Source organism: Protopterus annectens, chromosome 1.part2, assembly GCF_019279795.1.
Source record: "Protopterus annectens isolate FY-2018-M chromosome 1.part2, PAN1.0, whole genome shotgun sequence".
NCBI lineage: Eukaryota > Metazoa > Chordata > Ceratodontiformes > Protopteridae > Protopterus > Protopterus annectens.
Genome location: NC_056727.1, coordinates 831087337 through 831114644, shown reverse-complemented (window position 1 = coordinate 831114644; position 27308 = coordinate 831087337). Strand labels below are relative to the sequence as shown.

The following is a 27308-nucleotide window of genomic DNA, read 5'->3' as shown; positions in this document are numbered from 1 at the left end:
TTCTTCTGAATCTTTCAGTTTTGTTTCAGTTCTTGGTAAGCTTGGTTGCAGCCTGCTCCAGCATGTGATTTACCTGCTGTATCTGATTATACTTTCAGTTTGTCATAGATGAAACTCCTTATGACTTATATTCCTCTTGAAGCATATTGTCATGAACTCACAAAAGATGCATACAATAACAGCCTTCTTACATGACTGTGATATGCATATGTGTGCATTTGCTCTGCTTAAAATGTAAAATGTTGAATAAAATATGGAGAGACAACTGAAAGAGAAGAGAATGTAAGGCAACATTTGATGGCAGTACTTTCAAAAGCAGTTCAGCAGCTGTACCATGTAAATAACTGGGCATTTATGTTTAAGATGCTTGGCACATGTAGTATTTCTTTGTTACACTTCCAGCATGCAGTTTCTTGCTCAACAGAACTGCACAATATAATGTTTTTTTTGTTTATGCACTACACATAAATTATCCAAAATAGCTGCAGAACATCCAGTTTTTTTCCACTGTCACAGAAAATGGCAAGCCATTTGGGTAAGTCAAACATTTCTTATCAGCTGTCGGAGGATAAGTGTTTATACTCTTGTTTGCTATGCTATAACATTCCAGCAGTTTCTTTGCGATGTTTTTGAGAGATAACATGCCAGATGGTTAAGTAGTGAAGCACCACGTGACCTTCAATTACTTGTTGTGTAGGAACTGCTTTCCTGTGATAGAGGTGGGTGTGTCTGGTCTGTGACAAAGAAACTTTAGTTGTTGTATTTAGATAGGTGAGAAGTATTCTGTTTGAAGGCAAGATTATTTTGCCCCCCCCTCCCGACACACTTTCTCTGAAAATATATATTTTTTGAAACATTATAGAGATGCCTGAAAACTATGCTTTAATGCTTTATTTTTGTACATTTTATTTTGTATTTTTTTAGCTTGAAATCTGAAAATGTAAGTGTTGATAATGGTTTAAGTAGTAAATTGCATATATAAAATGTTAGATGTTATTTGTAATTTTCAAAGTATACCAGTGGAAAGTCAACATCTGTGGGGGTATTCTCCACTGGCCAGATGCATTTTATTTGAATCTGGGTTTTAATACTGTTTTAATGAATGTGAGCTTCAATGGCAGAGAAGTTTAGTGCTTGTGCTAAGTCTATTTTCATTGTGGGACTGTTTTGTTTAGAAAATGGCTATCGGTGTTTGTGCATTTTACTTTAAAATCTGTAATCATTGCAGAAGTAAATAAAACAGCTGCTTACTTATTTAATGGTGAAGAAATACAAATAAACAAAGAAAGGTTTATCAGTTTGCCATAAGCTCAGATCAGAGTAATTTATTTAAAATAAGTGACACAGCTTTGCCTTGTGTTGTGTATGAGTAGATCCAAGGATTTAAATTTTGCTTGTGACATAAATAGGCCATGTTGATGAGACACAAATGTGTCTCAGAGGGTCCCCATGCACTGGAACAAGCGTCCCATAACTTTGACCAACAGGTGGGAAATTGGAAATCATCCTGTTGCCACCTATCCGTTTATTTCTGGACTATCCACAAATCATTTATTCAAGTCTCTGGTAGTCAGGAAAACACTGTACAAAGTCCAGTATTCTGTTTTACAAAAGGAAACAGACTGTCAGTGTTTGTTATATTGGCTGATTTACTATGCTTTTTTACAGAAAAGCATAGTAAATCAGCTCATCAGAACAGAAAGTGGGTGTTCCCATCATCTGATGTCACCATGTCACAAAAGGGGGTGTGACATGTGTGGAAGAGTGGGTTGGGTTGGGCGGAGTTATGGGTGATGCAAGGGGCGTGACCTTAGTCCGGTTTTAGCCACAAAGAAATCTGGCAACCCTAGATGTATAGCCCTGAAGCCAGACAGGTAGTCAAGTTCTATAGGTGAGGGGTCTGAAAAGCAAATGATCAAATGCCAGACATTTTAAGGTACACCCATAGAGCCACTTGCAGTCCCCTAGTAGGCTTAACACGAGGCTCAGACAGGGCAGCACAACTTCAGGTAAGAGGGATGGACCTATGTCATGAGTGTATATATTTCATACATATATATTTTTTTATATATATATATATATATATATATATATATATATATATATATATATATATATATATATATATATATATAAGTTACACTAAGACCTTGAATATTGTTTTGTATCAAACAGGAAGCCAGTCTAGGCTGTACAGAACAGATATAATATGCTGGCAATGAGATGTGCCAGTCAGTAGCCTAGATGATGAATTCTGTACCATTTATAGATAATCAAGCTCAGTGCTAGGGAGTCCAAGGTAAAGGGCATTAAAAGCAGTCCAGCCAAGTGGAGAGAGAGGGAATGAGCAACAATAGAGGGGTCAGCTTGAGGTAAGAGGTGCTTCATTCTAGAAATGTTTCACATATGAAAAAAGCTGATTTTACTACAGCAAACATGCCTAAGTGAGTCTACTATGTAGGCTTACACTTGATTTGCACATCTTATCAGCAAACCTGTTCTTATTACCGCCAAATATGACTTGGTTAGGGTACAAAGGGTCAGAGGAGTCCTTCAGGTAAAGTCTCAGCCTTGGTTTTGGAAGTGTTAAGCTTAAATCAAGAATGCACAGCACCAATGTCATCAGTAAAGGAATACACATTTGTCATACCATCTCTTGGAAACATGATCTACAACAATGCACGCATTCATATCGTGAACAGTAGCATGTCTAGGATAGAGCCTTGCGGTGCCCCACAATCAAGCGATATGGAGAAGAGTTGTCAATTCTAACCACTGATATCCACTTGGAAACAAGGCAGGCCAGGAGTTCCTCTCTCTCTCATGCTGGAAGGTAGCAGAATTTAAACTGCAGCATTTAGGGCAATGTGTTACACCAGGTGCCCATAGACAAACTACTGGCAACTGCCGAAACAAATCCTAACTGTTAACTTGGTCACACTGATACAGTATTGACGTGTCTTCAAGCATTACATCTAGGGACACCTGCCTGGTTCTGTGGCACAGGGGGATGGAGCCCTGATGACTAGGGTTCAATTATTAGCTCCAGTACTAGAAGAAACAGGAGGGGAGGGAAAGAAGTGTTGGGGTGTGGGCCACTTGCTTATCTTGGGGGGGGTAGCACATGACAAGGGAGCACATTGGCATGGTATGACTTCTGTATGACATCAGGGAAATTGACTGCCATGCTTTTAGGTTGGTGGGCAGGGTTACAGACACTGACACCCACTGCATCTTCCACCCTCTTCTTAATGAGCCTAACTGGTCTGCGTTAAGTGACTATAGACTGCCGATTTCTTTTTTTAAACATTTTCATTAAATTCTTACGTTGTAGACATACAATAATAGAAAAGAAAAAAAAAGCATAGCAGACATTTATTTCATTTTCATGGACTATACATATATTTTCCTTTGGATATTCACTCACTCCCAACATTACATAAATTGCTCAATTCCTGCCTTTCCTTAAAAGTCATACCTTTTCTGAACACTTTTCTGCATGTATTTGTTCCCAGAAATTTCATTTTTTTCAATGTAGTTTGTTCCTTCCCTTTTCTAAAGATCCCATCTCTCATACTCCTTTCAAATACTCAGTGTGCCAATTACAGAGAGTTTAGTTCTATTTTCTAGTAACTGTTTTTTGGCAGCCAATAGCATTAAACTTAGTAAGGTCTTACTATGTCTGGACAATTCAGACCCAGTATCACAACTCAAAAGAATCATTTTCTTAGTCACAACTATTTGTTCCCCTGGCAGTTCTGACAAAAGTACTCTGTAAGGAATTTTTAAAATCTGCCAACTCATTGCATTCCCCCAAAACACATGCCCAATTACTTCTCTCTATTCCATCATACCGCCATCATTTTACTTAGTTTATTTTTATTTTAGAATTTGAAAACTGGGTAGGTGAGCTAGTCTACTGACCCTTTTTAATCACGACCTGGACATAAAGTAAAAGTACCATAATATTTTAAAAAATTCTGCCATGGCACATCAACTCCGGTTGCAGTATAAAGTGCAACACTGAGGAAAAATAATACGCAAGTGGTAAATCTTAATGCTGACAAGTAGTCCAATCAGTAACTTTAGTTACCATATTTACAATATGTACGTACAATACGAGATACAAGAAAATCTTAACTGTTGCAGTGATTAACTAATATTAAGAAAACAGGTGCATTTAGGTTAATCCAGCAGACATTGCTTAAGATTTTTTTAAATCTCTTAACATTTTGTAGCTTTTTTCTTCTTTATTTCAGTCGGAAATTGGCTCCATGAGGCAGGTCCTATTCTAGTAAAGTTTCTTCTCCAATTGCAAGTTTAAATCTTGGTGGCAATGAGTGTGTTTATGTGCGAGCAATCCTGGTTGTTCCAGAGACTGCAGCTTTGGTCCCTTACTTGAAATGTTCTTTTAAGGGCTGGGCAGTACCCAAGTGTTAGAATTTTATATTTAAGTGGATCCAGTTGAAGAGTGGCTCTATAAATAACAGGGACCCAGATCACTTTTTCTAATAAGGTGCAATGATTTTGTGTTGGACTGGTGAGGAGACGAGGTTTGCAAGTGAAGTAAGAAAGTAAAATACAGTTAAAGCATAAGAAATGAAATAGGGGTATAGTCCTTCAAATAGCAATGCTGTAATGCCTTTGCTTTTTATCTCTATAAACATTTTAACAAACATTAAGACTTTCCTCAAACTTGCTTGAAATTTTTAAAAATCTTTATATGTTCTAGTTTTACTATTAATTTTAGAGTGTTCCTTTAATTAACAGGTTTGATTTTAGGAAAGTTGTTTTACCTATGTTTAGATACTATTAATTATTCGGTTTCAAGTAATTTGCTCTCTGGACAATACCATAATATCAATGCTGTAAGATCAGTTAAGAGCAACTGAATTATCAATGGAGCATGACCTCATAAAACAGCCTAAATATTAAAAATACTAATACACTCAGTGATGAAATAATTTGCTGACCCACAGCACACGATTCTCCAGTTTGGTTCAGAACTACGGTTCTTCAAGGCAGTTTCCATGTCTTCCATGTGTTTGTACAAGTTTTGTGTATGGGCTCCAGATTTCTTGCATCCCAAAGGCAAAGTAACAATTGTCAAACTATTTCTAAGTATGTGCAAGGTTTGCATGCGACTGTGCAAGTGTCCTGACGTACAATCCGGGACGATCTCTGATCCTACGTGCAATGTTCGCCATTCACTAAACTGAAAAAATAAACTGCATACTCAAAATGGATGGGTGGATAACTATGCAGACAGAAGGCCAAGGATATCCACAAACTTTCTATTTTCCCTCTACTGTAATTTCAATCTGTTTTTGACCAATCATCATTCCAAGATAAAAAAGTGTAGGAACAGTCAAGTCTCATATTATTATATTAAGGAGACCAGCCACTCCAATGTTCACCAACTATACTGTACTTAAGATGAAAACATAAAAAAAAATGCCCTGTTAGATTCTCTGCAGATAAGATATCAATCCTCAGAGCACCCTGATTTGTGGATGATGCAATTAAGGCAGAAGGTTGAAGAATATTAAATTAAGGAGGGCTACGATACTTGGACCTAGTGTTACTACCAAACAATGTTTGGATTCATACCAAGCTGTTACAGAAAGATGCGCTGTCTAATGATTATTCTTCACAAAGTGCACATTAATTTGCATTTTTTTCACAAATGAGTCAAAATGTTTATAATATGTTTATGTTAAAAACATAATGTAATATAAAAGCATAATTATGCAAAATATAGTTTCATATAAGTAAATTGCAAGAAATAATAAAGCCCCACCAAAGGAATTAATGCAATACCAGAACGTAGTGCCACAAAACCAGCAGCAAAAATATAAATCCAAAGTGTCAGGTATAGCAAACCAAAGCCAGCAGGTAGCATAAAATATATTTTATTATGTTAGCCCACTCACGGCTGACCAAGCAGCTTCCTCAGACATAAAAATCAATCAACATTACATTTAAAATAAAACCAGCCAATAAGAATACGCATGCAATCTTGCAATTAATTCATTAATTAAAATTTAAAGGAGCAACACATATAAAAGTAGTCCTGGATTGATATACAACTGTGTTCTCCACTACTCTAACTCTTTGTCGGATGAAGGGCAGTGCTGGCCACTGGAATTCCAGGGAATGTAGGTGCTAGGTCCAACAATTTCATACATGCTGTTGAATTTTCCTCATGTGGAGATGGGACAGTGATATTATGAGAAAGTAAAGTTGTGTAGATTTCCTTCTCTTCACTGTTGCAGTGTTTATAACATTAGGTATCCCCTGCCAAGGGTGGCCCGACATACAGCCAATATACTAAAGCCTTATGTTGCTTTAAGGTATGTTGTACATCACATGTGTGGTCCTTGCGCAGCATAGAGCATAAAGGTGACGTCCGGACATACCATCCTCAGAAAGTACAGTTGTGTACACTTACCATAAATGTAGATGTTCGAGTGTATTCACTGTTGCAGTCATTACATTTGGGTTATCTGCTTGCAGTACCCTCAGTCAGCCTGATTAACAAAGTCTTGTGTCCTGCGTCAGATGCTGCCCCTTCTTCCATGACGTCAGGTCGTCAGGGGTATAAAACATGCAGCCGACACCATTACATCAGTTTTTTCTTGCCCCAGATGTCAGGTGCCCCCCTAATGGGAAACAATTAAATCTGTAATTACAAGGATATACCTCCAACAAAAAAGCAAATACACCAAAAATCTTTTTGAGCATAATAAGGGAGAGTAGAGGTATAGCCAAAAGAAGAAAAGGGGGCTGGAGGGAGGGTAACTAGGACTGCATCAGTGAATACACTCGAACATCTACATTTATGGTAAGTGTACACAACTGTACTGTTTCACTGTTGCAGTCATTACATTTGGGTAGATTCCCAAAGCTAAGGTTGGGAGGAAGAATTTAAATATAATTAGGACCAGCTATAAAGCCCTGCAAGACTGCAGTGGCAAAGCCAGCTCTGGATTTAGAGAAAATGGGGAAATGATAATGCTTGGTGAATGTATGTACAGAACTCCAGGTAGCAGCTTCTAGGATGTCCCCTGATAGGGATGCCCCTAAGAAAGGCTGTGGAGGTAGATGCAGCCCTGGTTGAATGGGGTCTGATGCCCTGTGGGATAGGTTTCCCATGGTGCTTATACCAGAAATTAATGCAGTGGCCTATCCATTTTGAAATGGTTTGCTTTGAAATAGCTCTCCCCTCCGTCCCTGCAGCAAATGCCACCAGCAGTTGTTCAGATTTCCTTTGAGGTTTAGTCCCGTCCAAGTAAAATCTAAGTTATCTGTTCACATCTAAGGAGTGCAGTATCCATTCCCCTTTGTTCTGTGGGTTAGGAAAGAAAGTAGGCAAATGAATGGACTAATTAAGAGCCACACTGGATACCACCTTGGGCATGAAGGAGGGATTGGTTCTGAGGGACACCCTGTCTGCATGAAATATGATGAAAGGCTCCACTGCCATAAGGGCCTGTAATTCAGATACCCTTCTTGCAGAAGTGATTGCTAAAAGGAAAGCTGTTTTCCAGGAAAGGAATTTTAAATCTGCAGTAGCAGCTCGCTCGAAAGGAGGAAGAGTGAGTTTCTCTAAGACAAAGTTAAGATCCCAGGCTGGAGTTGGAGCTCTCCTGGGTGGCCTTAAATTGTTGGCCCCTCTGAGGAACTGCTTGAGCAGTGGGTGAGAGCAGAGAGGAGGCTCTGTGCTGTAATGAGCTGAAATGGCTGAGGCATGAATTTTGATGGAGGAAAAGGACAAGCCCTTATGAAGCATCTCAGTCAAGTATTGTAGAATCTGAGGTAAATTGGGCACTGCTGCGCTCATCCCTTGAGATGGATTCCAAGCACAAAATGTTTTCCATTTTGCAGCATAAGATTTTCTAGTACTAGTCCTCCTTGCCTCTAAAATGATATCCATCACTGGTTTACTGAGGGGTGGTAAAGGAGAGATTAGGTAATTAGCCAGGCTGCTAGGTTCAGGGTTTGCAGCTGAGGGTGCAGAATCTGGTTCTCCTGCTGAGACAACAGGGAAGGAGTCTGAGGCAAGTGCCATGGGGCCAAGGGTGACACACTGTGCAAGAGGGGGTGTACCAGTGTTGGTGTGGCCAGTCTGGTGCAATTAAAATCATCTTTGGCTTGTCCTGTTTGATCTTTAGTAGTACCTTGGAGAGCAGAGGCAGAGGAGGAAAGGCATAAACTGAGTTTTTTCCAACTGAAGTATAGAGCATCCACTTTCCAAGCTAGCTTGTGGGGAATCCTTGTGCAAAATTTGTCCAATTGATGGTTCTGGGGGGAGGCAAACAGGTCTATACCTGGGCTCCCCCACTTGCTTGTCAACATGTTGAAAATCCTTGGTTTCAGTTTCCACTTGTGTGGGTCCATGAGGTTTCTGTTTAGTCCGTCTGCCAGTGTATTTAGTTTTCCTGGCAGGAATTGAGCTTGTAGATTTCACTTGGTAGCTCAAGGCTGTGTTCCACAATGCCATGGCTAGACTGCAGAGGGAGTAAGAATGTGTACCTCCCCGGTTATTTATGTACCACATGACAGTGGTGTTGTCCATCTTTACCATTAACTGTCCTGGAAGAATGTGGTCCTTGAAGGCTGTCAGAGCATTCTGTACAGCTAATATTTCCTTTTGATTTATGTGCAGGTGCATTTGACTTGGGTTCCATTTGCCCTGAATGCACTTCCCTGCCAGGTGAGCCCCCCATGCATAATCAGATGTGTCTGTTAAGGTTTGGGCGGCAGGGGGTAGTGTGAATGGTAGTCCTCTGTTTTGGTGGCAGGCCTCTGCCCACCAAAGGAACTCTAGGCGTAGGCACGGTATGATAGTAATCATTGCTTCTAGATCCTGTGAATGTTGATACCATTGTAGTTTCCTCATATGCAGCCTTGCATATGGAATTAGAAGAATGCAGGAGGCCATGAACCCCAAGGCTTGCAGTATTTGAATTGCAGATAGCTGGGTTTTTGTGGCCACTTGTTTGAAGTAGGTTGTCATATTAATCCGTTTCTCTGGTGTGAGGAAAGCCATCTGGGAAGTTGTATTCAAGCTTGCTCCCAGGAATATAATTTGTTGACAGGGTACCAGGTGTGATTTATTTTCGTTTATGGTGTAACCCAGACAAGTCAGCACCCTTTGAACAAAGGCCAGATGATTCAAAAGTATGTCCTGGCTTTCTGCCTAAATTAGACAATCGTCCAGGTATGGGTATATTTGAAAATGTATTTGCCTGTAAAATGCAATGACTGGAGCTAGGCACTTTGTGAATATCCTGGGCGCAGTAGATAAACCAAAGGGCAGTGCAGAGAACTGATAGTGCATGTAGCCTGCTTTGAAGCATAGGTATCTTCTACAAGACTCCCTGATAGGGATGTGCAGGTATGCTTCTTTTAAGTCTAGTGTTGCCAACCACGCATCTTTGCCTAGCAAAGGAAGCAGCTGTTGAGAATCAGCATTTTGAATTTTGGAATCACCAGAAAGGTGTTTAGAGAAGAAAGGTCCAGGATACAACACCATGTATTGCCTTTTCTGGGTACCAGGAAAAGTCTGGAATAGAAACCTTGTCCCTTTTCCTCTTCTGGTACCAACTGAATAGCCCCCATACTTAAGAGAGAGGACTTGATTTTGGGCCTCTGCTCAGTGATTTGGGGGTAGATCTGGCCACCCGCTTGGTGTTGGTAAAATGTGGAAGTGGAATCTGTATCTTTGGGACACTATATTTAAAACCCATTTGTCCTGGGTAATGACTTCCCAGTTTTTGGCCTGCAGACAAATCTTTCCGCCTAAAGGAGCATTCAGTTGGGAAGTGCTTGGAAGTTCTGAAAACAAGTCATTGAGACAGTGTTTCATAGGGGGAGTCTTACTACTCCCAGATTTGGGTGCAGAAATCCCCTACTGCTTAGTCTTGTGTGTCCCCTGGGACTGAAATCTGGGGTTTCTGCTGGGTTCGGCTTGAGAAGACCTGGAAAGGGCTGGAAAGGACCAGTTCTTAGAGGGCCAATGCCTACTAAATCTAGGAGGCTGAACTTGCAAGAAATCTTTAACAGTTTGCATAGATTTAGCTTTATCTTCCATCTTTTAAAGAACTTCCTCAACTTTGTTGCCAAACAGGAGGTCCTGATTTAAGGGCGCATCCAACAGTTTCGCTTTAACATGATCAGGCAAAGATTGCTCCTTAAGCCAAGCATGCCTTCTGAGCACAGACCCAGTAACAGTAGCCCTGCAAGAGGCCTCTAATGAATCAAATCCACATTGCAAAGTATGTTTACCAACCTGTTCAGCAGAATGCATTAAATCCTGTAATTCTTTATTTTCAGCACAGTCAGGAATCAACATCATTTTCTGTTTAAGCAACCCAATAACATGTTGTTGATACTTTAACATATGAAACTGGCAGTTTAAAGCCCTAATGGCCAAGGTTGCAGAAGGGTAAACCTTCTTACCCGATCTATCCAGCGCCCTGGAGTCTCTATCAGAAGGGGTAGGATTTTTAGCAGTAGAAGCCTTAATGCCCTTGGGGCCTTGTGAAATAGTCTCTGGATCCGCAATAGGATTTTTAAAAAGAAACTTGTGTGAATCAGGAAGCCTGTAATATCTGTCAGGTTTTCTGGGAACAGGAGGCAAAGAATCAGGGGCCAAACTAGATTCCGAAAAGGCATCATCAACAATGTCCAGTACAGGAGGTATAGCTAAAGGCCTATGCTGAGGCAGGAGTAAGAAATCCCTAAGCATCTTTTTTGAAACAGAAAAATCCTGGCTTTCCCAGTGGAAATGCTCCCTTAGAGTATGTAAGGTTTCACCAAAAGAAAAATCCTCTGGAGGGGAAGCAGAGGGAATAAAGTCCTCTGCATCAGGATCCTCATAAGTAGATAAGGGCAAATCCAGACCATCAGAAAAATCAGAATCCTGGTCAGAAGATTCATAAACAACTTCAGTCCTAGGTCTCTTAGAAGGGGGAGGTTGGCTTCCCCTGATTAAAGTTATAAGGTCTTCAGCCATTCTTATCATTTGTTTTTTAGGCACAGAGGCCTGAGCATGCGGCCTGGGCGTTGGATTCTTAGGCATGGTTCGAGATTTAGGCCTAAATGAAGAAGGAGGCATTGGTTTAATATGCAAGTCCGTAGGCCTGAATACACCCTCCGAAGCTGGTGCCTGCACAGTGGCTCCGGACCCATCCAAGGTAGAGACATCCGCAGGTTCCACAGTTGAAGCATCTCGTGGCATAACGGACTCCGAATGGGTCTTCTCAGTAGAGGCCTGCAAATCAGAAATAGCAGGTATCAGGGCTGCGAAAGTGCCTCACTGAGTACTGGCGAACTGGCGACTGGCTTAGAAGAGTCGCAGGCATGGACCTAGGCGGCCTGTCTCTGTCTTTATCTTTGCGTTTTTTTGGAATCCCGGTAGTCGAAAGGCTAACCGACGACATTTCTAGATAATTAAACAGAGAACCAAAATATTTAGAGGCAAAAATATACAGACGGATAGTGCTCTGATTAAATAAAGCACAAAACTGACAGCAAGGTACATCGTGGTCAGGGCCCAGGCAAGGAATACAGTTCGAATGAAAATCTTTGTGAGGTATTTGCTTTCCACAAGTAATGCAATTATTAACTTTTACTGACATTGGTAAGGAGCAAGAAAAAGTTTCCCCAATGGGGTACCTAGCTTTAGTTGAAGACTTCGGTTCTGAAACTCGAAAATGAAAATTTCAGGAGTCGGCCGACCGGCACTTGCAAACTGCTTCTGCTTCGGGCACCGCACAGCAAGAAAGACTGATGTAATGGTGTCAGCTGCATGTTTTATACCCATGAAGACCTGACGTCATGGAAGAAGGGACAGCATTCAACGAAGGACCCACGACTTTGTTAATCAGGTCGACTGAGGACTACTGCAAGCAGATAACCCAAATGTAATGAGTGCAACAATGAAACATGAAGAACATCTAACAGCCCCAGTAGGAACGTCAGTCCAGGGAAGACTAAGAGGTAACCACTACATCCAGAAGACAAATGGACAAGGGGAAAGAGGGAGGGAGTGAATATTGCAACAGTAAAGAGAAAGAAATCTACCATTATGGTAAGATTTTACACAACTGTACTATTTCCTTCCACATCACTGTTGCAGTATTCACAACATCAGAGTGAGTGCCAAAGCTCAAGAAGAAACTTGGGAAGAAGAAAGACCAGCACAGCATTCTAGGAAGCCATCAAGGATGGCCCTATCAAAACCAGCTCTAGCTCTGGAGATTCCATACAACTTGTAGTGTTTCATAAAAGTATGCACAGAAGTCCAGGTAGCTGCTTCAAGAACAGTTAGCATCCAAACCCTTGAAGAAAGCACCAGAAGAAGCCACAGCTCTAATATAATGAGCCTTAACAGAACAAGGAAGGCTCTTGCTATGAAAATAATAACAAAAAGAAATAGCTTTAGAGATCTAAGAAGAAATAGTTTGCGTGGACACAGCTAATCCTAAGGACCTAGGATGAAAGGAAACAGACTATCAGATTTTCTAATAGCCTTAGTCGTATCCAAATAAAATCTGAGTTGTCTGTGCACGTCCAATGTGTGCAGTACCTTTTCACTAGCAGAATGCGGAGAAGGGAAAAAAGTGAATGAATAGACTGATTAAGGGCAACTCAATGACCACTTTGGGCATAAAAGAGTACACAAACACCTTGTCCTCATGAAACACCAAAAAAGGAGGACAAGCCATAAGGGCTTAAAGCTCAGACACCCATCTGGCAAAAGTAAGGGCTAAGAAAAGAGCAGTTTTCCAAGAACAATGCTGCAAGGAAGCTGAAGCTGCGGGCTCAAAAGGAGCCAGAGTCAATTTTTCCAAAACAAAATTAAGATCCCAGGGAGGAGGAGCAGGCTTCCTTGGAAGCCTAATATGAAAGATGCCTTTAAGGAATTGTTTACCTTCAAATCTAGAAGCCAAAGGAGGAGATAAAGGCAGACAAGCAGAGATAGCTCATAATTGGGCCTTAACAGAAGAGTAAGCCAACCCAGCATTGAGCAATTCACCCAGATGGGAAAAAAACAAAGGGACGTCCACAGAAAGTGGATCCAGGTTATGGAAAAGACACCAAATAGAAAACCTCTTTCATTTGGATAAGTAGGACTTCCTAGTATTGGGTTTCCTGGCCTCCTGTAGAACCCTCTATATGTCCTCAGAAAAAAGGTATCTATGAGGAATCAAAATCCTGTCACCCACAGTGTCAGTTGAAGAGTGGACAGGTGGGGATGGATGAGAAATCCCTCGTCTTGTTTGAGTAGGTCCACCCTCTGAGGTAACTTCTGATGACTGTCCTTGGCTATATGCAAAAGAGGGAGCCAATGTTGTCTCAGCCCAAATGGAGTAACCAACAAGATTTTGGGAGCATCCTGTTGAATCTTGAACAGGACTTTTGGAATGAGGGGAAGGGAAAATGTAGAGAAACATCCCCTTCCAAGAAAAAGTTGGGGCATACACCTTCCAAACCAGAGGACCCAAGAATCTGGCACAAAAAAGAGGAAGTTGTCTGTTCAGAGGGAAGGCAAAAAGCTCTACTTGAGCAGTACTTCACTAGTGGACAACATCCAGAAATACATACCTGTGAAGCATCCATTCATGGGACGGAGTTGAGCACCTGCTCAGTGTGTCTGTCACAATGTTTTGACCTGAGGGAATGTAAACTTCCCGAAGAGTCGCTTGATACTGGATAGCCAGATCTTACACTAGGAGTGCTAACCGGCAAAGAAGATAGGATCCCCTTGTTAGTTCACATACCACATCACTGTGGTATTGTCTGTAAACACCTTGAGAGATCCCGGGGGAGAAAATAGGATGAAAAGCCTAAAGTGCCAGCAGAAGAGCCCTAATCTCTTTCAGCTGAGAAGGTGAACAAAGAGCTCCTGAGAGGGAAGAGGTGGATGAAAAGGGGCCCTGGATTTAGAGATAAGTGCTAAATACACCAGTGAAGTTCCATCTTGAGACAAGGCAGAAGAAGAACGACAAAGTCTGGGGGATGTGTATGTTGAAGCCAAACGGACTTCAGAAAACAAACTTTCTCATGTGGAGTTTGGCCAAAGGGAGCAAAGTTATGATGGAAGCCATGACCCCCACAGCCCTGAGAAATTCCCCAGCTGTTATAGAGGTCAGAGAAAGAAGAGTTTGAAAAAAGGAAATGAGTGTTAAGGTCTTGAGAGGAGGCAGGGATGCAAACATAGGCACAGTCTGAATCCTGCACCCCAGAAACACATGGTCTTCATGAGTTAGAAAAGACTTTTTGAAATGTATTGTGAATCCCATGCTTTGTAGGAGAGAAACAGCAAAATGAAAAATTTTCAACAGGATCTCCGGAGAGGATACCCAAAAAGGAAATATTTTGATCCCCTAAATCCTGCAAAAAGCAAACACAGCAGTGAAGCATTTGGTGAATACCCTTGGGACAGTAGAGAGGCCAAAGGCAAAGCAGAGAACTAAAAATGCAAGGAAGCAACAGAGAAACAAAAACTTCCTGAAAAGGGGATGAATAAGGATATGAACAAAAGCATCCTTGAGATCCAGTGACACTATGTAAGCCTGAGGGAGCAGAAGGAACAAAGTCTGAATAGACAACATTCGAAAGGAGGGCACCTTCAGAAAAATGTTCAGATGAGAGAGGTCTAGAATTGCTTTCTAAGTACCCTCTTCCCTGGGTACTAGAAACATCCTGGAATAAAACCCCTTTCTCCTTTGAGACACAGGCACCTCTTGAATAGTACCCAGAGTCAAAAGATTATGAAGCACCTCTGGAAAGAAAGGCAGTTGTTCCTGAGGAGGCTGAGGAATACCCATGGGGGGGGGGGGGATTTCCAGACCATGAAATACCTCCTGTTGAATGATGGACAGGACCCTGGAATCCTGAGAAATCTGTAGCCAAACAGGAAGACAGCGAGAAAGAGGAAAGTGGCTGGGAAGAACAGGATAATCGGACAGCACCAGGGTTATCTGGAAAGAAGACTTCGGAGACACAAAATTCTGGGTAGCTTTAGCAGGAAGAGCTCATTTACCATAATTTCTACCAATAGGACGGCGAGACTGCCTGCGAACAAAACTGACTTACTAGGATAATTTCTATGGAATTTAAGCACAGGTGAAACAAGCACATGTTTAAGTTCCTGCAAAGACATACCCTTGTCCTGAATTGACTTAAAGCAGCAGCAAATTCCCCAAACAAGTGTTTATCAAAAAGGCATCCGTCAACTTGGCCTTAATATTATCAGGCAGAGGTTGAAGGTGAACCAAGAATACCTCCTCAACACTAACCCAAAATCAGCAGCCCTAGAAGGAGCATCTGCTGCATCATAACTACATTTGATGGAATGACAAGCCACCTGGGAGGAAGTCACTAACAAGAAGAGGGCAGAAGTCTTATCCTCAGAGTTTGGAAGATCAGAGATAACCTGACATACCTGGGATAAAACAGCCAACAAATACCTAGACATAAGGGTCTGATAATTAAAAGCCAAGGTGGCAGAAGAATAAACCTTCCTGCCTAGCCTTTCCATAGTCCTGCTATCTTTTATCAGGGGGAAGCAACTTGGGAGAAGAAGGCTTGTCAGAGGGAACAGATACCACCGAGGTGTCATCAGAAGGACATTTTATAAAAACTTACAGTCCTCAGGCACCCTATAGAATCGGTCAGGCTTTTGGGGGCAGGGGGCTGACAGTTTTGAGCCTTAGAAGCATTAGAAAATGTATCCAACAAGGCAGCCAAAACAGGAGGAACAGCAGAAGGCCTAGGAGAATCCATTTGCAACAATTCACAATACCTTTTTTTGTAACTCAGAAACCTCAGCATAATCCCATTTAAAGAACTCCACCATCCTAGAGATTGTGTTCCCAAAAGAAATCTCTTCAAAGGGCATATCAGGACTAGTAGAGTCTTCCTCTGAGCCATAATCCAAAGGAAAGGGAAGGGAATCTGAGAAGAGTACGCAAGGGATTCCTCATCAGAATCCGTCTCTTCCTCAGAAGAATTTTGTTCTCTGGGTCTTTGGCAAGAAAAGAAACTCCCTGAGGAGGTTTCAATGCCATTAAAGGCTATTAAATAAACTGAGTAAAAGACTGTCACTCACTTTGAGGGTCTTTTGGAGCCGGAGAAATGTGCTTAGTCTTTTGCTTTTTCTTTAATGGGACACCCGCCTTACAAAATATGGAAGGCTCTCACAGAGGATGGCATTCAATGATTGCAACAGGGACTTCTTCTCTGACTAAGATCTGAAGACCCCCCCCCGACCCCTCGGAGATAATCAGCTACGGTTCCCCCTGAACATCCGAAGCGGACGTCTGCAATGCATCCTTTGATGTGCTTAAGGTTGGATCCTCGTTGGCCTCCAACCTGGTTGTGGCAGAGGAGTTTAATGATAAAGCCAAGCGAACCTCCAGGCATTCACTCACTTTGGGAGACATCTGGCAGAGGCTGAACAGCAGAAGATTCTGACCTAGGTTTCTTGGCTTTCTTCATAGACTGTTGCCCCTTGGAGTAGGAAGTTCCCTCCATCGTATCTTTCATGAGTAGCTTAATTAGCTGATTCCCAACATAAAGAGCCAGAGAAGAAAGTTGACTGTGCAGGGTTTTAGGAACAAAGGCCTGACAGATGGAACAGGACGTATGGTCATGTGAGGTGTCAAGGCAAAAAAGACACCGTTTGTGGCAGTCTTTATGGGGAATCTGTCTTCCACATTGTGACATGATTCTTCTTATATGACATGAAACCCCATAAGCAACAAAAGAAAATAAGTAAAATGGAACCCCAATATGGCACTTATCTGCAAAAGCTCAGTGAAACAAGCAACGGAATGTAGACATTCAGACAAACGATCAAGAGATGGCATTCAGACTGGCAGCAAAGAAGTTCTGAAAATGTTATGTCCAGATGTCTCTTTTATGCTCTACATTAAACGAGGAGCATGAGTGTGACATATAGCATATCCTAAGGCAACCAAAGGCTTTGGTATACTGTCCAGATATTGGGCCGCTCATTGGCAGAGGATCCCTAATGTTATGAATACTGCAACAGTGACATGGAAGGACATTCACTGATGCCATCAGTCATAGAATTTTTAGGAATTCTCTTGCCGAGGTGATGGTCCCCCTGGAGATTTCCTGAAGCATTGTCTGGTTGGACAGAACCTTGTCTTTGGGAAGAAAAGCCATTTGTTGGTGTTGATTAAGCACTCCAAGAAGATGAACACTATCTATCACTATCCCAGTCCAGGTTAGGCAGAGTCCCACATTGACTCTCTTCAAGAGGAATCTTGATGAGTGGATGGGAGATCGTAGGTTTACCCCGGCTATCACTTCTGTGTCATTGTTAGACAGAGGCACAGTATACTAACCTCAAAAAAAGGCATAGCAAAATTAATTTAAAATGGGTGGCGAAAGCCAAACACACTCTGGCTAGGCTTATAAATGCCCTAGGGCAGATAGCCTAGTATGAACCTATCAACCTATGAACTATCTGGAAGAGTAAGGTCAAGATCTTCAGTAGCAATTCCAAACACCTGGAAGCAGATTCTGCACAGATCAGCAAGTCAGCCAAGTAAGGAAAAAATGTGAATGGCACGAGTTGAGCAGTAGGCCAATACCAGAGCAAACCATTTCGTAAACACTCGCAATGCAGTGAATAGCTCAAAGGGCAATGCAGAGAACTGACGGTGCAAACCAGACTCAACAAATCTCAAATATCTCAAAGAGATAGGCAACTGGGATGTGATGTGTGTCCAGGTGCAGGATCTCATTGAAGCAGTGGCCCGACAGAAGAGGAAGCAATGTTTGCAAGGTAGGCATCTTGAACTCTCTGATCTTGACAAAAATATTCAGAAAGAACAGGTCCAACACTGGTCTCCATGACAGCTCTTGTTTGGAAAAGGAAAATTCTGCAGTAGAAACCTTTCATTCTCTCTGAAGGAGGGGGACTGGCTCTATCACCGCTGCATCCAGCATGTGCCAGAGTATAGTGGGAAATATGTCTGATCTGGCAAATGAGGGGGAACCCCCGTGATCAGAGACGGATGTTCCTTTCACTGCCATCTGTAACCTCTGTCAAAGATGTTGAGCATCCATTTGTCAGAAAACTGACTTGTCCGGGCCACCTTGTTGACAGCTAACTTTCATGACGGTGCACTTGGAGGGAAACTTGGGAAAGAAAGGAGCTGAGCCTTGGCACAGTCATAGGTTGAGAGAGGTGTTATCCTTTTTGGAAAAGGAACCCCTCGCTAGGTTTGGCAATCCCATTTCCTTTCGGTGTCTTGTTTTATATTCGCATGGGACTTTTGTTTGTTGGGCCACCAAAAGTTTTGAAGTATGAAACATTTTAGACACCCCTTCCGTCAGTTTACCCCTGTCATCCCAGTATTTACAGATCTGATTAGCTGCTGTACCAAACACACGATCAGCATAAAGCACCGCTTCAAAATCACTTTTTAACTCATTGGAAAAGTTTTGGCTGTACAGCCATGAATACCTCTTTACCACAAGTGACGTGACTGCATTTCTAGAACCAGTACTGACCCCTCTCCAAGGGGTTCTTTAAAACATGTTTAAACACTTGGGGAAACATTGGAAACAATATTTTTCACAAGCTTCATAGGTAATGATGCAACAAACTCATCTGAATTTCACAGACACCTGAACAAAAACTTCCACATAGAACACTGGTACTCAAAACACCTTAAAAGCTACAATGCTGGGCTGCACCAGCTTCTTTGCTGGAAACTCTAGCCACTTGCCTAGTTTATCTTGAGGGGCTGGTTTGATGAAGACATAGTCCTTCTTGGAAAAAGTCGCTGGGGACACAAAAACAGGGTCCTCAGTCAAGGCGGTTTGGAGGCCAGGTATGGCCAAGCACCCTGAATTTCTTAAACACTTTTTTTTTTCAAATAGACATTCGATTCTCGGCTGGAGTGCGGGGAGTGCCTTCTGAGTGGAGTCTGCATGTCCTCCCCGTGGTGGGGTGGCGTTCGAAAGACATGTGTAAACTGGCATGCCTTCGTTGAAGGTTGGACGTCTAGCTGGCACCTCGGCATTCGTGAAAATCTACTGCCAATCATTAGTGGACCGGAGTTCTGCTGTGGCGACCCCTAACCAGGAAAAGCCGAAAGACAAACAACTTATTCACAGAGAATTGCAAGCTTTCTTAAAAACATCCTCAAACACTGGGACCAAAATGGGAAGGTTAACACATACAAGGCCTTATCCTCTAAAAGATCATATACACTGCTGATCTGGGGGGTTGAGGGGGGTAGCAAACTATTGCTCCCAAATGAATACATCACTAAATGTAGCCAGCATTTGGCTAAATGAAAACACCCATTTGGATTTCTGAACCTGCTCATCCTCAGAAGAAACTGACTGATCAAACTGACAATTCTGAAACCTCAGATTCCAGATCCCTTTCAAAATCTGGATTCTTGGATGGTTGAACAGGGGTGGAAGCGTCGGTGATGCTCATAACCTGGGTTTGCACCCTGTGATCAAAACCCTGAATAATGGATCTAGCCATAGCCGCAAGCTCAGGTGAAACCACAGTCTGAGACTGTTGCCCAGCAACATGGTGGCTCTTTTGTTTCCCTTTTGCATGCAATATACTAGTGAGAGAATCCCCAGGTGAAGGGGGCATGTATCAACACTGGCAAAAGATTCTGTACCCGGCTACCCTGCACCTAAAGAGTTCTGTTCTCGGGCACCTGAACCAGGCAATGGTACAGCTCCAGAGGACAGGTCACACATAGTTGTAGTACTAATACTATACCATGGGACCTGGAGGCAAAAGAAGGTGAATGGTCCAACAGCCTGCTCAAGGCTGCTGCGGAGTCACAAACTGTAGGCAGAGGCATATTTCTTTATTTACTTCTATGATTTTAGGTACAAAAGATGCAGATGGTGGTGGGGGTGGGGGGAGGGAACTGTATCAGAGTCCATCATGTCAGGGGACAAAAATCTAGGCACAGAAAGAATGGCTGCATGATCAGCCCAGAAAGAAAGATTGACAAATCCCTTCATTCTCCCTTTAAATAGCAATATGAAGTCTATTTCTGTAGGTATGCTATTCTGAACAATGCAATGAATAAAAAAGACAAGTTGTTTCAGTAACACAGTTCAAAGCACAAAATACATGTCATAAAAGACTCTAATTTTAATAAAAAAGACTAATTCCCACCGTAAATGACTAGAAACAGCATAAAACAGCCTTAGACAACATCATAAGCTTAAAGGTTTCCAACAGGAATTTTTCCTAACGTACAAAATGCCACCAAAATTCTTATTTAAATGAAAAACTCATTGAAAATACTGTAAACCTTGTCAATAACCCCAAATAATCATAATCCCAAAGAAGAACTGCAAAATCTTCAAGTTTTCCTGCCAAAACTTTCAAATAAAATTTTTAAACAACAGAAATAACGTATTCAATTAACCTGCAACTCTGGAGGCATGAGGTAATGAGAGGAACTGTATTAAAATGGCCTTAGTACACAAACTCAGTTAAACATTCACACATGGCCAAAACACATTAAAGGTGTGAAAAACCAAGAGACACCAATAATTAGTTTACAACAGTGTAAGGCTTATACTGCAGGTAAAGTAAAATTCCAATCACATATAACTTCTCAACCAGAAAAAAAAGTCAAAGCAGCAGAATACAGCACTCAAGCACTGACAGGAAAAAGCAGCGGCATAAATAAAACCCAAAAGGGTTTCTTATTTGAGCTCAGCAGCTAAAGAGATCCAGCATGAGAAGCAGTTTTCCAAGAAATTCTTCTTTTACTACCGCACTAGAAAACTGAAAGTGTCTTGTCTGTGAGAGTGTATGGCAGTCCCTCTACTGCCAAGTGATTGGTCCATCACAGACAGGCAGTGGGAGGGACTGTGTGCACTTTGGCAGACTGGCACAGGAAGGGTAGCACAGCACTACCAGAATGCCAGTAAGGCAGTGTGTTTATTGAACACCTCCTGTATTCAGCTAAACCTGAAAGGCCCACTATTACAATTCCTTCTTCAGAAAGGGCAAAAGAAGAATTTCAGAGGATAACAAGTGTTAAGACGACAAGGACTTCAAGTACCACTCTCTTTCTCATGTGTACTCTGGCATACACTACCATCGGAATTCTGGCTGCCATACATCCTAGGACTCTTAGAATCTGTCTTGCTGAGGTCATATAAAGGAAGAGCAAGGACTGGAAGTAAATGGTCAGAGAAATTTCTCCTGAGGAAGGAAGCTTGTCACTGACAGGGTATTCAGCCTGCAACCTAGGCCAACAATTTATTGGGACGGTGCCAGAGAAGACTTCCTGAGGTTGAGAGTGAATCCCAGTCTTTCCAGTAGAGACACAGTGAAGATGAGATGTAACAGCAGAGTTTCATGGGATGAAGCCCGAAGTAGGAGGTTGTAGAGATAAAAAAAAATGTGGTCCCGCTATGAGCGACAAAAGGCAGCAGCCAGAGCTGAAGATTCTGGGAGCTGTAGGCAGCTGAATGTGTGATGAAGAAACTGAAAACCCTAGAAATTCCTGTAGGCAGTGTGTCTAGGGATATGTAGGTGTGCATACTTCAGGTCTAGGAGTGACTAGGAAAGCTTAAGGAAGGATTAATGGAAGTAAGGTTCACAGAGGCAGCTTTGTGAAAAACAGAACATCTAAAATGGTGTTTGAGGTTTGACAAATCCAGAATGGGCCTCTCTGTTCCCCTTTTCCTAGGGACCAAGACAGGTCTCAAGTAGAAACCTTTTACCTGGTCCTGGGGAGGAACTGGTTCTATAGTTCCTGGGAGAGAAGGTCCTGAATCAAGGAGGGAGATGACATGAGAATGACTTGCGGGGGGTATTCCCTTTGAGGAGGGGTGCTCATCCTACGATATTCTGTAACCATTTTGTATGATGGACAAAACCTATTACATACACTAGCTAATAATTTGGTAGTTGTTTGTTAAATAAATACCTTAACCATTATGACACTCACCAAAGGGCTTACGGTCCTGTCAAGGTGGCAGAGGTATAGATTCTTTTTGCCATACCTGATCAGGACCCTACTGTCCTATAACATGGCACCACACTGGCTGCAGCAAGGAGTTTGGTAAGTTTATCTGTACTTTGAGAGAGAAAACTGAGGGATCTGCTATAAGATTGCTCTACAGGAATTTCATCTCCTCCAGGCCTTGCAGAACCTACCTGGTTTCCTGGGTGCTGGAGGCTGACAATCTAGGCTAGTACAGGTGGAGGCGAAAGCATCCAAGGCGGCTTACAGGACAGGAGGAAAAAATGTAGGTTTTGGAGCTCTTATTTCCAATAAACCACAGTACCTTTTCTGCATGTGTGCTCCGTTTAGTGTACCACTCAAAGTGCTGCATCACACTGGTGACTTTCACCAGAGGAAATCTCAAGTGGGAATATGGAAACAAGGTACTTTCATCATCTGAGGCCAGTTGTCCTGGAGAAAATATTTGGGAGAAATAAGCCAGTGACACTTGGCCTGACTCTGATTCCTCCTCTTCCTCTAAAGTGGATTCATGTGGACTTTTCAAAGATGAGGGTGAAAAAGAAGAAACACAGGAAAGAGGCTTGAAGAATACGATGGCTTTGTAGTAGCCCTGAGGCAAATCCAGCCATTCCTTTTCATGAGACATTCACTGAGCACAGATGTGCTTGGTCTTTTGCTTCTTCTTCTCTGGGACATCTGCCTTAATAAAGCACAATGGCATGGAACCTTGGCAGATCTCTATAACGAAGCCAGGGACGACTTCTCTAATATCGGAGTGCGCCCTCGGGTCCATTAGAAATAATCTCCCTGCATTCCCCCTTCTCCCTCACAGCAATAGAAGTTTCAGTCTCATCGGACATGCGAGCAAGGGATGCTATATCAGCCTCTGGCAGGGTCATGGCAGCGAGCGTTTCCGAAAGACTCAGACAAACCAAGGATTGCTGCTGCATTTCGGCAGGGACAACAGAGTCAGAACGGGCAGCAAAAGTCTTAGCTTTTAATGTTTTGTACTTCTTGGGTGCATGCAGGACATCTGACACCAAGGGTTATGGCATCTTTCTAAACACAAGGTCCCTGAGCTGCTGAGATGCTGGATCTCCAAACAGGTAATCAGGGAAACTAACCTGGTTCTAAGACATTTAGGGATGAAGGATTGGCAAATCTTGCAGCTACAGTAACTGTGCTCAGCCCCCTAAGCAAAACAAACACTAATAGTGGAGGCCTTTGTTAGGGATTTGCCTTCCCGAACTTCCCTTTCTTAGCAAACAAACAAATCCTTAAAAAAAAAGAAGGTTCCCCAATGCTGCACTAATTTGAGCATTGGCAGTGGTACAGGCACAATGATGCAGTACTCACACCAATGTTAGCGAAACTTCTGTGTTTGGACTGGCTGCAAGGCACTCTAAGGTTCTCACATCTATATGTCTGTGGGTTGAGGTCATACGTCAGATGTACAGTGCCTTCAGAAGGTTTTTGGCTTTGGTACGCTGGAAGGATGTCAGGATATCCTTGGTAATATAACCCACAAGTACTGGAGTACTACATTGGTGATTTAAGATCATTCACTGTGCTATATTAACAGTCAAAAATTAAGCTACAGACTTTTAAATTTTATACCTAAAGGTCAACAAAAAAAGGCCAAATATCAGCCACAAGAATGTAACCACTCAAACATTTAAGTCAACTTGTCAGCCAATTCAGAATTCTGCATTACAGCAGCAGGGACAGAGAAAAGCCACTTACATAAAATGTGTGTGTGTGTGTGTGTGTGTGTGTGTGTGTGTGTGTGTGTGTGTGTGTGTATGTATGTGTATACATATATATGTATGTATATATATACATACATATATATATATATATATATGTATGTATATATATATGTATGTAAAAATAAACAGTGATGACTTTGCAAAACACGTACTTCAAAGTATATCTTTGAACATATACGTTCTTTACATTCGCTAGAATGAGTTTATGCCTTTGAGTCAGATTCCTGACTTCAACTTACATACTACATTTGTAAACATTAACCTAAATAGACAAAACATTTGAATATTATGCTTTCTTAAAATCTCTTAGGTTTCAAATTCTGGACATTTGATGCCTGGTCACATAAATGATACATGGCAAGGTATATCAGTAGTTACAAAAGTGGTATGGACACCATGGCATCACATGTTGAAACTTACTAAGATCAAATAAGCAGTTTATACCCCCTCCCAAAAGTCAGGATTGCTATCTTTTTTTAACCTGATAACCACATATGTGAGCCAGTCTGCTGACCTTTTTCAGGCACAACCTAGGCCCAAGGGTAAATGCATCTATAAAGATCTCATCTATAATTAAAAGACTGTCACGTCACTTTGGTTTTGTATCTGTCAACCAGGGTGCGACACTGCTCCACATGGACTGTTTTGAATCTCAGCCTGGGACCACTGTCAATTTGTCACTAGCTCAGACTCACAGGTAAGCAAATGGAGACTGAAGGAATCAAACTGTGGACCACAGGAAGCAATTTACAGCTGATAAACTTAATCAGTGGTAACTAAAGCAACTTAATCTTCTTGCTATTACTGTCAGCAATTCAATGTGGCAACAAATAAGAAGTTATGTACTCACTATAACGTTCCATCCAAGTAGGTAAACTTAATTTGTCTGCAACCTGTGGGATACGGATCCGACCTCGGATCCGAGCCGGCAACTTTACAAAGCTTAGATCTGCGCAACTAGCTCCTCCCCTTACCCATAATCCCCTGCCAACCCTGACTGACCTCAGATCAAGTTTGCCCGCAAGCACTATAGTGTAAAACTAACTACCTTATCAGAATGGTACATCACTACATGACATGAAAACACATCTGAAGGTCAGGGGGATGGATGGGGGGAATGGTTGCAGACAAATGAAGTTTACCTACTCAGATGGAACGTTATGGTGAGTACATAACTTCTTAATCTGAAGTAGTTAACTTCATTTGGTCTGCAACCTGTGGGACAGAGTCCCCAGCTACCTAAACCTTGGGCGGCCTTCATGGAAGGATGTTCCGGAGCACTGCGGAGCCAAAAGAAGTTCTCCCTCTGGATGTAATGTCCAATTTATAATGATTGATGAAGATATGAGATGAGGCCCAGGTGGCTGCTGAACAGATATCATCCAAGGAAACCCTGGATTTAAAGGCGGCAGAAGTAGCCATAGCCCTAGTTGAATGGGCACAAACTCCTTGAGGTGCGGGCCTGCCGGAATTTTGATACGCTGTAATGATACACTGCGAGATCCATCTCGATAGGGAAACTTTCGAGACCGGTTTACCTAAATTAAATTTGGCAAAGGAGACTAACAACTGGTCAGATTTTCCCTCTGATTGGGTGGAACATCGGGGAGGCATCCGGGGGTGTTGGGAATGTAGGAAAAGGGAATTCTGTATCCTCTGGATAGGATACGAAGCACCCAGGGGTCTGTTGTAATGGACTCCCAAGCTGCCAGGTGCTTCGAGAAACGCCCCCCGACTGCCTCCAGAGTGGAGCAGTCGGGCAACCCTTCAGGGTTGCTGCGTGGGCCAATCAGAGAAGGTTTCTCTGGACCCAAAGTTCTTCGGGCCCCCTCTGCCTCTAGGGCGGCGTCCACCCTGTCCTCCTCTGCCGCGGAAGGACTGGGAGTCCGGAGCGGACTGGGAGTGTTGCGACTTTCGGAACCACATCTTCTTCTATCCTTTTGGTTCTTGGAGAAGGACCTCTGGGGAGCAGAGAAGCGGACTCCGACGGCAGACAACGTCTTCCCGTCCTTTTCGATCTGGACCAAAGTCTCGCAAACTGTCTTGCCAAATAGGGCAGAACCATTGAAGGGGGCATTCGCAAAGGACGCCTTGAAGGGTTCCGCAAAATCACAATGTCGGAGCCAGGTCTGGCGCATCATAACTAGGCCTGCTCCGCTGGCTCTAGCGGCCCCCTCTGCAGCATGGGATAAAAGCCGCATAGAGGTGTTTGATACAGACCTAAGAGTGGCCATGCGAGTGGAGTACAACTGTTTGTCCTCCCCCGACATGGACTCCGGAGGCGATGCAGCGTACTCTTTGATAACGTCTCGCTGCAGTAGAATGATATGTGCCATGTAGTTCAGGGACCTTACAGAGTAGGTCGCTGAACTAAAGACCCGCTTCCCGAGACGGTCCATCGAGCGAGACTCCTTGCTCGGGGGATGGACCGAGGGACTCTCTTGGGCTAGCTCCCTCTTGGTGGCTGCCGCCACCAACATGGCATCTACAGGGGGTCCCTTGCTCCAATGGGATTTTTCTGCTGGAGGGCTCAGGATCCTGTCGGGACATTTGGGGACTGGCTCCACAGTGTCCAGCTCCTTCCACTCCCTAGTGGTGATAAGGTCCACTAAGGGGTCGGCCGGTTGGGAAACCCAAGAGGTAGATAGGCCTGCTTCGAATGCCTCCAGGAACACGGATTCGTCCGAGGAAGCCTTGGGGGCAGACCACCCCCCTCTTATCCTAAGCATTTCCATGATGTCTCCAAAGGAGACATCCTCGGGGGGTGACCTTGGGGAGCCTTCCCCCTCATCCAAATCCGTGTCTTCTGTCAAGGACTCGGGGGAGTCCACGTGCCTTACACTTCCGCTTGTGAGGAACATCCTCGGGGGGACTGTCCAAGGACGACTCATCAGCAACGTCTTGTTCCAGGGGAACGACCTGAGATGTCAAAGCAGGCTGTCCCTGTGGCCGGGTGACAGAAGCCCTGCCCAAACGAGAGGGAGTGCGGGATGAAGCTGTAGCAGGGAGCGGGGGCCTGGATGCACTCAACAGAGCCCTCTCCACCACATCGAAGGCCGAGAGAGAGCCACTTTCTCTAGGATCCGAGAGCCGACCCTCACTCGGATCCGATGGATGGATCGGAGCCGGTGCCGAGACCATCGGATCCGAAGGGCCAGTGTGCTCCGACCTGGACGGAGCCGAAGACACACTAAACCCCTCGGATCCGAAGCTCAGAGCACGGCTCCGAGAGCTCGGATCCGACAAGGGCGGATCCGGAAAACTCTAAGGGAGAGTCGGAGCCGAAGTACCAGATACTGTCGGTGCCGACCCACCCCCGGCTCCAACGCTGCCCGGCTCTGAGCGCTCCGAACCCGGGAAGTGGGTCGGAGAAGGAGCTATCGGGGCAAAGAAGGGTGTTGAGCTCCCCCCCCGGAGGGGGGGAGGCAGGAGCACTCCCATCTGCATTTGGGCCTGGATGAACCTTCGCATCACCCGGTCCAAATCAGCTTCAGAAAGGCTACGTGTTGATCTCGAA

The 27308-nt window shown here is 43.2% G+C and overlaps 1 protein-coding gene across 2 annotated transcripts in view; it reads right to left on the bottom strand.

Annotated features, from left to right (window-relative positions):
• Positions 1-27308, bottom strand: part of HEATR1 (HEAT repeat containing 1) — a 1780420-nt gene that overhangs the window by 632953 nt on the left and 1120159 nt on the right. The window lies entirely within an intron of this gene.